The sequence below is a fragment of the Hordeum vulgare genome, chromosome 1H (genome assembly GCF_904849725.1).
Source record: "Hordeum vulgare subsp. vulgare chromosome 1H, MorexV3_pseudomolecules_assembly, whole genome shotgun sequence".
In the NCBI taxonomy this organism is placed as follows: domain Eukaryota; kingdom Viridiplantae; phylum Streptophyta; class Magnoliopsida; order Poales; family Poaceae; genus Hordeum; species Hordeum vulgare.
In genome coordinates this window covers 37,718,288-37,728,993 of record NC_058518.1, presented here as the reverse complement: position 1 = coordinate 37,728,993, position 10,706 = coordinate 37,718,288, and positions in this window count along the sequence as shown.

Below are 10,706 nucleotides of genomic sequence, written 5' to 3'. Positions count from 1 at the left end.
ACTGGCGTGCGGCGCGCGTCCACCTCCGTGAAGGCATGAAGCGGCTGTTGGTCACTGTACTTCATTTGTCCGCTTTCAATCGTATCCAAAAGCGAACCCAACAGGAGCGGTGGCTAAGGCCAACTCCACCGCGCGACATCATCTTGTGCACGCCCGTTCGTTTGGTAAAGAACGGACAAATACTGCGGCCCAACGCGCGGATCCAAACGGACAAATGTTCGGATTTCGTTCGTTTTCGATCCATCCCCGTTCCAAACTTGCGCTCAGTTTGGGAAAACGGAACATCACGCGAACGCGCTTGCCGCACGCTCTTGTCCGTCCGTGGCCCGCGTGTCGGGGACACAAGTACTTCTAGAAATTCCAACGCCTCCACCCCCTCTCCCGCCCCGCCCCCCCGCCGCCGCCGCCGCTATTCTCCGACCACCTCATCCCCCGGCCGTCCATAGCAAACCCCGTCTCGCCATGGCCGCCACCACGCCTGCACTTTCGCCGTAGTTTGGGCGTCGATCGGAGGAGGTTTGGCCGTCGCCGTCGTAGCACGTGATGACTGCTTGTGTGATCATGCACAACATGATCGTCGAGGACGAGCGTGATGACAGTATCTTCGACCAAGGATTTGATTATCAAGGTGAAAATGTTGAGCCCTGCACCAAGAACCGGCCACGTTTCAACAATTTGTCCAGTTTCATCATGAGATGCATGATTGGCACACTCATTTGAATCTTCAAAATGACTTGGTTGAGCACATGTGGGAACATATTGGCAACCAATAGATGTATTGGTTCATTTTATATTCATTCAAGACAATTTCGATTTGGTTGTAAAACTATTTTATTTAGAGAGAATTTCGATTGGGTTGATGTGCAAACTTGTTTTGATATGAAAATATGGGCATTTTAAGTCCTGGCGGACAGGATGGGGCAAAAGGATGCGGCCGCGCGCTGGGCGCACGACCACCGTATCCCAGGACAGGCCCGGACACGAACCCATCGCCTTACCCAAACGGACAGAATCCGGACAAAACAGACGTCCGTTTGGGGTCGCGCGGTGGAGTTGGCCTAAGTAAGTGAGTAGGTCCCGAGCCCCGTGCCGCTCCCGCGAGCGGCCAGAGCGCAACCCTAGCCCCCACCCCCGTCACCCCACAGCCCGCCTCTCCCCTCCCTCGCCGCCGTCAGGGGACGCCGTCGGGCAAAGCTTGTGCGTGCGTCGGCGGCATCGGGGCTCATCCCTCCCCACGAGGCGTCCGGCGGCGCGGGACGGCCGACCCTGTAGAGGCGCGCGGCTCGGCGTGACGCGTCGGGCCACCAGCGGCTTGGGGTGACACCGAGGTGTGCGACCGATGCGAATACGGCGTGGCTGGCGCGAGCGCGCACGTGAAGAGGGCGCGCGGCCGATGCGTGCGCGTGTGGCTGGGTGGCGCACGTCGCGCGGGTGGCGAAGCAGCGCGAGTAGGCAGAATGGTTGCGTCGTGAGAAGGCAGAGTGGCGGCAGCACCAGGCCGACGACGCCCTGGATGTGGGCCTGTTTGGGGCAGATCTAGGCTCAATGGGCCCGCTAGTTCTGGGCTGACAGTGCTTTGCCGCTAACAGCGAAGGTGGTGGTGCTGCTACCTCAAGGGAGCAGAGGTTGCGAGGTGGTTGTGGAGAGTGCCAGAGAGGAATGGCGCCATCGTCTTGTGGCATTGCATCCTTCGGGTTTGCGGCAGGGCCGGCGTGCTGTGGCAGGGGATGACGTGAGGGTATGGTGGTCGGCGGGTGACGAATGACGCCATCGATGGACGTTGCATCCACCCGTCCGAGGCGGGGAAGCGAATGTTAGATTGGCAACACGTCAGTCTGTCGTGGGAGTTGCTTGAGGTGGCCGTCGTCACCACTCACCACTGCCATCGGTATGGTTTGGCCTCTCGTCGGTGGTGTGGTCTGGCACTGGCTCTCAGTGGCCTGTGTGTGGATTGTGGAGATGATGTTGGGCTGAAGAAATCCGATGCTGTTGCGGACGGCTGCGACGCCTGCGGGCGCCATGACCTTCTTGAAGGAGTCGTCTAGGCCCTTATCCTCCTCCTCCCGTGCAATGGGGGAAACACCAGATCCAGCAAGCTGGTTCAGGCAGTGGCGGCGCTATGACGTCGTTACCTTCTTGAAAGCACTGTTCGGGTTGCTCGTGGAGTCCCACTACAGTGTTTGGTGCTAGAATTGGCCTCCTCTTAGAGCATCGGCCCCTAGGGAGGGATGTACACTGGTGCGGCATCTCTTCGACGACGCTTTTGTCAGGTCCAGTCGGATCCTGTTGTCCACCCGCCACTCTCTTTCGGCGACATGGGTGGGCTGCACGTGGGTGGGCTGCACGTTGACACGTGCTTGCCTGAAGTTTGGTTTGTACTTTGAGTTGTTTGCTGCAGTTGTGAAGCGGTCTCGTGGCTCTGTGTCCTGACCTCTCGCCATCTTGGCAAAGTTTAGGTAAGGCTTGCCCTTGTTGTTGTGCATGTAGTTGTGCGTTGTAAGCCGGTTGGCAACTCTTGTATGATTTTTGGATTCGATTTTTTTTATAAACTCGATCGGTCCTTCTTCTATATAACGAATTTAGCAGTGTTCTTACTGCTCATATTCAAAAAATAGTATCCAAAAGCCCTTTTTTTTGGTGGGGGGGGGGGGGTATCCAAAAAGCTTATACCAGGACATCTCGCACATCACATGCATGGATGGCGGACACGCCATCGCCACCGGCGTGAGTTGGCAGTGGCAGCTAGCTTGGCCGACATCGCCAAGTAAGAGAGTGAGCTCCAATTACACAATATACGACTACCGGATCATGAAATGCACCTACGTGACTGTGTCATGAGTATCACCTCTGTAAACAAATACAATGTCAATATAAGGCGTTTTTAATCGTTCAAGAGGGGGTACTAAAATGCAGTGCCAGCTGACAAATGCCAAATCCACCCGGATTTCGACTACAACATAGGTAACCCTAGGTTGAATGAATCAATGGCCAACTTGTTTCAAAGGAAAAAAAAATAGGCCAAATTGCCATTGATGCACCTCTGCATGAGTTATGGAGAGGTAGTGCGATTTTCAGAGACGTGATAATTGGGGCCTGGCCTAGGAATGTGCAAGCAAACTAGAGCACGGACTAGGCGTCGCCGTCGCCGTCGTGCCTGTGCTGGAGTGCCGGGCGGTGTGGAGTCGCTGTCCGCGTAATTCTATGCGAAGGAAGGAGCGGGAGTGATGGTCGGTCAGTGGACTCTGAGGATCTTTTTTCCATTCCCTTTTTTAGTTTTCATGGATGGGAGGCTCAGGCTCCTAGATGCTCTAATGAATGAATTTTGCCATACTTTTTGAAGTAGAAAAATTATTTCGCTTAGACAGCCTTAACCGAACATACCAGCTCTAAGAGCAACTCCAACACGCCGACCCAAACGGATGACGTTTTTCTTCGTTTTTTGTTTGTTGGTCAGACGCCCCTCGACGTCCGCCCTGTTTAACATTTGGATCGTCATTGCACCCAACGACCGTGATCCATATTTTTCGATGTGGCCGGTTGACCTCCCTTTTTAATAAATATGCATATATTTTGCATTATTTGACAAACAGACGTATAAAAATAGCATGGTTTAAAATCAAATAAAACATACTTTTCAAATAAATCAGTATAGTTTTACAAACCAGTAAAAATTAAATTGTCTCAAATACATATGAAAAATATACATTTATTGATTGTCAACATGAGTCCACATATGCTCAACCAAATTATTTTACAGTTGCATGTAAGTTTTTAATCACACATTTTATAATGAAATTGGATGAACTGTTCAAACGTCCTTCCTAACACTCTCTTGCTTTTGGGTAAATCTTTTCCTTTTCTCTCCGACAGGATCGGAGAATCAAATCTTTCTAATGGCGTCCTCTTTGCACTTCAAAAAGTTATCCTATCCGACTACCCCCTCTCTAATACAGTTGAAAACATGCCTAGTCATACGGAAACGTCGTCAGAATTTCTGATATTTGAACAACAGGTTGGTTGTGTCATAGTAGTCCCTCCAAAGAAGGAAATGACCGCTCTCTCGGTTATGATTCAACGTCGGAAGGTGTCCCGGGATCGAGCCACGTAACAACGGCCGCTCTCTATGAAGGTTGTGATAGACCAACACGACAACCAAGATATCCTCCTCATCATCGGATGAGGAATCGCCAGAGTCATAAAGGAAATTGTGGAAAAAGAACTCGTCGGTGGAGTCCATTTTGTACCTCGGCAAACTGTCAAACAACTTGCGGGCGTCGTCGAAGGAGTTGGCCGGCGAAGAGACGCGTGCCTCCCGTTGGACCAAGTGGCTGGGCTGAAGAATTCCTGACGATGAGACGATGGGGGGAGGTGTGTCCGCACCGGCGAATGGGCGGTGGCGATGACGCGACGGAGGCGGGCGAGGGTTTGCTGTAGATATGGGGTGGAAGAGGGTGGCCAATGTGCCACCGACTAGCGGGACAGGGGGAGTAGGTGGGTGATGACCCACAAGTGTAGGGGATCTATCGTAGTCCTTTCGATAAGTAAGAGTGTCAAACCCAACAAGGAGCAGAAGGAAATGACAAGTGGTTTTCCGCAAGGTATTTTGTGCAGGCACTGAAATTATCGGTAATAGATAGTCGTGTGATAAGATAATTCGTAGCGGGTAGCAAGTAACAATAGTAACAAAGGTGCAGCAAGATGACCCAATCCCTTTTGTAGCAAGGGACAAGCCTGGACGAACTCTTATATAAGGTAAAGCGCTCCCGAGGACACATGAGAATTTCTGTCTAGCTAGTATTCATCATGTTCATATGATTCACGTTCGCTACTTTGATAATTTGATATGTGGGTGGACCGGTGCTTGGGTGCTATCGTTACTTGGACAAACATTCCTATTATGATTAACCCCTCTCGCAAGCATCCGCAACTATGAAAGAAGAATTAAGACAAAGTCTAACCATAGCATTAAACTAGTGGATCCAAATCAGCCCCTTACGAAGCAACGCATAAAATAGGGTTTAAGCTTTTGTCACTCTATTAACCCATCATCTACTTATTACTTCCCAATGCCTTCCTCTAGGCCCAAATAATGGTGAATTGTTATGTAGTCGACGTTCACATAACACCACTAGAGGAAAGACAACATACAACGAATACAAATATCGAACGAATACCAAATTCACATGACTACTTATAGCAAGACTTATCCCATGTTCTCAGGAACAAACGTAACTACTCACAAAGCATAATATTGTTCATGATCAGAGACGTATTGAATAGCATTAAGGATCTGAACATACGATCTTCCACCGAGTAATCCAACTAGCATCAACTACAAGGAGTAATTAACACTACTAGCAACCTTACAAGTGCCAATCAGAGTCGCGAGACGGAGATTGGTTACAAGAGATGAACTAGGGTTTGAAGATGAGATGGTGCTGATAAAGATGTTGATGGAGATGAGTCCCCTCCATGAGAGGAGTGTTGGTGATGACGATGGCGATGATTTCCCCCTTCGAGAGGGAAGTTTCCCCGGCAGGATGGCCCTGTCGGAGCTCTAGATTGGTTCTGTTCAAGTTTCGCCTCGTGGCGGCGGCGTTTCTTCCCGAAAGCTCTCCTCTTTTTTTTTCTGGGACGAAACCCTCCTTATAGCAGAATATGGGAGCCGGAGGGGCAACAGGGGGCCCACGAGCCACCTAGGTGCGCCCAGGGGGGTAGGGCGCGCCTGGCAGGCTTGTGGCCTCCTGGTGGATCCCCTCCGGTATTTCTTCCGCCCAGTATTTTTTATATATTCCAAAATAATTCCTCGCTGATTTTCACGGCTTTTGGAGTTGTGCAGAATAGGTATCTCAAACTTGCTCCTTTTCCAGCCCAGAATTCCAGCTGTCGGCATTCTCCCTCTTCATGTAAACCTTATAAAATAAGAGAGAAAAGGCATAAGTATTGCACCATAATGTGTAATGACAACCCATAATGCGATAAATATCAATATAAAAGCATGATGCAAAATGGACGTATCAACTCCCCCAAGCTTAGACCTCGCTTGTCCTCAAGCGGAAGCCGAGATCAATAAATATGCCCACATGTTTAGAGATAGAGGTGTCGATAAAATAAAATACGGACATGCATGCATCATGATTATAATTAAAACAGCAATATCGTCATATAATCTCTTATGCTAAAGTGACAATTCCTTCACAATGTAAAGTATGGATCAAGAACCTTATTGAGAATTAACAACCAATAGTTTTTAGTCATTGAAGCAATTGCAATTTATCATAACATCGGAAAGAGTCAAATAAGAGCTTGTAAAGCAAATCCACATACTCAATCATCTTTTAGTCTTCTACAATTGCTAAAACTCACGCGGTACTCATGAGATCAAAGTTTCAGTTGGACAAAGAGAAAGATAGGGACTTATAGTTTCGCCTCCCAACTATTTACCTCAAGGGTAATGTCAACAATAATAATTCATGATTACTTACTTCCAAGTTGATATATGAATATAGATCTTTCCCTAACACATGACGCTTGCCAAGATAATGGCAAAATAAGGAATTGGTGTCGATCACCACGACTCTTTTAAAGATAAAAAGTAAAGGTAAAAGATAGGCCCTTCGCAGAGGGAAGCAGATGTTGTCATGCGCTTTTGAGGTTTGGATGTGTGATCTCTTAGTGTGGAGGAACGTCAATTTATATTGCCTCCTGTGATAAAGAACTTTATTATGCAGTCTGTCGCTTTCATGTCTTCCTCATCACAAGTTCATACAAAGCTTATTTTCCACACACTAATAGATCATACATGTTTACGGAGCAATTTTTATTGCTTGCACCGATGAAAACTTACTTGAGGGATCTTATTCAATCCATAGGTAGGTATGGTGGACTCTCATGGCAAAACTGGGTTGAGGGTTTACGGATGCACAAGTAGTATCTCTACTTAGTGCGGAAGTTTTGGCTGATATGTGATACGTCTCCAACGTATCTATAATTTTTGATGGTTTCATGCTATTATCTTGTCAAACTTTGGATGTTTTGCATGCCTTTTATATATTTTTTGGGACTAACTTATTAACTCAGTGCCAAGTGCCAGTTCCTGTTTTTTCCATGTTTTTTACCCCTTTCAGAGGAGATTTGAAACGGAGTCCAAACGGAATAAAATTCCCGAAAAGATTTTTTCCGTAACAGAAGAAGATCGGGAGACTTGAGAGCCAAGGCAAGGGGTCCCCAAGGGCCACACAAGCCCCCACCCCGCGGCCAGGGGGAGGCCGCGGCCCACAGGCTTGTCGGCCCCCTGGACCTCCTTTGCCCTAGGTTTTGCGCCTATATATCCCCAAAAATTCCACAAAAAATCAGGAGATCAACGAAAGTACTTTTCCGCCGCCGCAAGCTTCTCTCTCCGTAAGATCCCATCTGGGGCACGTTCTGGTGCCCTGCCGGAGGGGGGATTCGGATACGGAGGGCTTCTTCATCAACACCATGACCTCTCCGATGATGCGTGAGTAGTTCACCATAGACCTACGGGTCCATAGCTAGTAACTAGATGGCTTCTTCTCTCTCTTGGATCTTCAATACAAAGTTCTCCATTATCTTCATGGAGATCTATCCGATGTAATCTTCTTTCGCGGTGTGTTTGTCGAGATCCGATGAATTGTGGATTAATGATCAGATTATCTATGAATCTTATTTGAGTTTCTTCTGATCTCTCTTATGCATGATTTCATATCCTTGTAATTATCTTCGAGTTGTGGGTTTTGTTTGCCCAACTAGATCTATGATTCTTGCAATGGGAGAAGTACTTGGTTTTCGGTTCTTACCGTGCGGTGACCTCACCCAGTGACAGAAGGGGTAGCGAGGCACGCATCATGTTGTTGCCATCAAGGGTAAAAAGATGGGGTTTTCATCATTGGTTTGAGATTATCCCTGTACATCATGTCTTCTTGCTTAAGGCGTTACTCTATTCGTCATGAACTCAATACACTAGATGCATGCTGGATAGTGGTTGATGTGTGGAGTAATAGTAGTAGATGCAGAAAGTATCGGTCTACTTGTCTCGGACGTGGTGCCTATATGTATGATCATTGCCTTAGATATCGTCATGACGTTGCACGGTTCTATCAATTGCTCGACAGTAATTTGTTCACCCACCGTGATATTTGCTATTTTGAGAGAAGCCTGTAGTGAACACTATGGCCCCCGGGTCTACTCCACACCATATTTTCAGCCTTACACTTTTTTACTTCGTTGCACTTTCCGCCTTGAGATCTCACTTTGCAAACAATCTTGAAGGGATTGACAACCCCTTTGAAGCGTTGGGTGCAAGCTCGTTTGTGTTTGCGCAAATACTCTGGACTTGATGAGACTCTCCTACTGGATCGATACCTTGGTTCTCAAACTGAGGGAAATACTTACTGCACCTTTGCTGCATCACCCTTTCCTCTTCAAGGGAAAAACCAACGCAAGCAAGTCTCCGTCAACGTGTCAATTTCTGGCGCTGTTGTTTGAGAAGTAGCAAGAAGAATTTCTGGCGCCGTTGCCGGGGAAGGACTTTTGTTGCCGTAGCAGAAGAATTTATGGCGCCGTTGCCGGGGAGGAAGATCAAGTCAAGAACTCATCCAAGTAGGTGTCGCAAACTCATCTCTTGCATTTACTTTGTTTGCTAGTTGCCTCTCGTTTTCCTCTCCCCCACTTCACCAATTTGCCTTTTTCGTTTGCCTTTTCGTTCGCCCTTTTTCTCGCTTGCTCTTTGTTCGCTTGTGTGCTTGCTTTCTTGCCGAAGTCACCATGAATGAAAACACCAAACTTTGTGACTTCTCGAATACTAATAATAATGATTTTATTAGTACTCCGATTGCTCCCGCCACTAGTGCGGAGTCATATGAAATCAATGCCGCTTTGCTGAATCTTGTTATGAAAGAGCAATTCTCCGACCTTCCTAGTGAAGATGCCGCATCCCATCTCAATACCTTCATTGAGCTTTGCGATATGCAAAAGAAGAAAGATGTGGATAATGACATGATTAAATTGAAGCTTTTTTCCTTTCTCGTTGCGAGATCGCGCAAAAACTTGGTTTTCTTCTTTGCCCAAAAATAGTATCGATTCTTGGGATAAGTGCAAAGATGCTTATATATCCAAGTATTTTCCGCCGACTAAGATCATCTCTCTCCGTAATGATATCATGAATTTCAAGCAACTTGATCATGAACATGTTGCACAATGTTGGGAGAGAATGAAATTGATGATTAGAAATTGTCCCGCTCATGGCTTGAGTCTTTGGATGATTATTCAAATCTTTTACGCTCGCTTGAATTTTGCTTCTAGAAATATCTTGGACTCCGCCTCAGGTGGAACATTCATGGAAATCATGTTAGGGGAAGCCACAAAGCTCTTAGACAACATCATGACGAACTACTCTCAGAGGCACACTGAAAGGTCACCTACTAGTAAGAAGGTACACGCTATAGAAGAAATTAACTCGTTGAGTGCTAAGATGGACGAGTTAACGAATTTGGTTGCTAGTAGAAGTGCTCCTTTGGATCCTAATTATATGCCCTTGTCTTCTTTGATTGAGAGTAGCAACGCTAGCTTGGACGTTATTTTTGTTGGTAGGAATAACTTTGGCAACAACAACGCTTTTAGAGGAAACTATGTTCCTAGGCCTTTTCCTAGTAACTCCTCTAATAACTTTGGCAACTCCTAAAACAATACTCATGGAACTTACAATAGATTACCCTCTGATCTAGATAAGAATATCAAAGCGTTCATCGACTCTCAAAAGATTTTCAATGCGTCCATAGAGGAAAAATACTCAAAATTGACGATTTGGCTAAAAGCGTTGATAGAATGTCTAGTGATGTTGATGCTTTAAAAGTTAGATGTGCTCCTCCCAAGATCAACATGGATGAAACTTTGAAAGCTATGCGTGTTTCCATGATTGAGAGCCAAGAAAGAACCGCCCAAATTCGTGCTAGACATGAATGGCTTAAAAAGGCGTGTTCTCGTGATGAGAATCACGAAGATCTTAAAGTGCTTGGTGTGACTCCCATTGAATCCTTGTCTTCTTGTGTCAAACCTAATGACTATGGGGTTGTATATGAATCCACTTTGGTTGAAAAGTTCCCCAATGATTCGGAGTCCATCTATCTTGATGCTAAAAGCATTGAAAGTGGAGTAGAAGATATTAAAACTTTGAGTAGTAATGAAATTACTACTATGGATTTCAAGGAATTCAATTATGATAGTTGCTCCTTGATTGAATGCATTTCTTTGATGCAATCCATGTTAAACTCTCCACACGCTTATAGCCAAAACAAGGCCTTTACCGATCATATCGTCGAAGCTATGATAAAATCTCTTGAAGAGAAACTTGAATTGGAAGTCTCTATCCCTAGAAAGCTTCATGATGAGTGGGAACCTACCATCAAAATCAAATTCAAAAACTCTGAATGCAATGCTTTGTGTGATTTGGGTGCTAGTATTTCCGCGATTCCAAAGTCTTTATCTGATGTTGTGGGTTTTAGCGAGATTGAAGAGTGTCCTCTTAATTTGCATCTTGCTGATTCTACTGTCAAGAAACCCATGGTAAGGATCAATGATGTTCTTATTATTGCAAATAGGAACTATGTACCCGTGGATTTCATTGTGCTTGACATTGATTGTAATCCTGCATGCCCTATTATTCTTGGTAGACCTTTCCTAAGGACTAT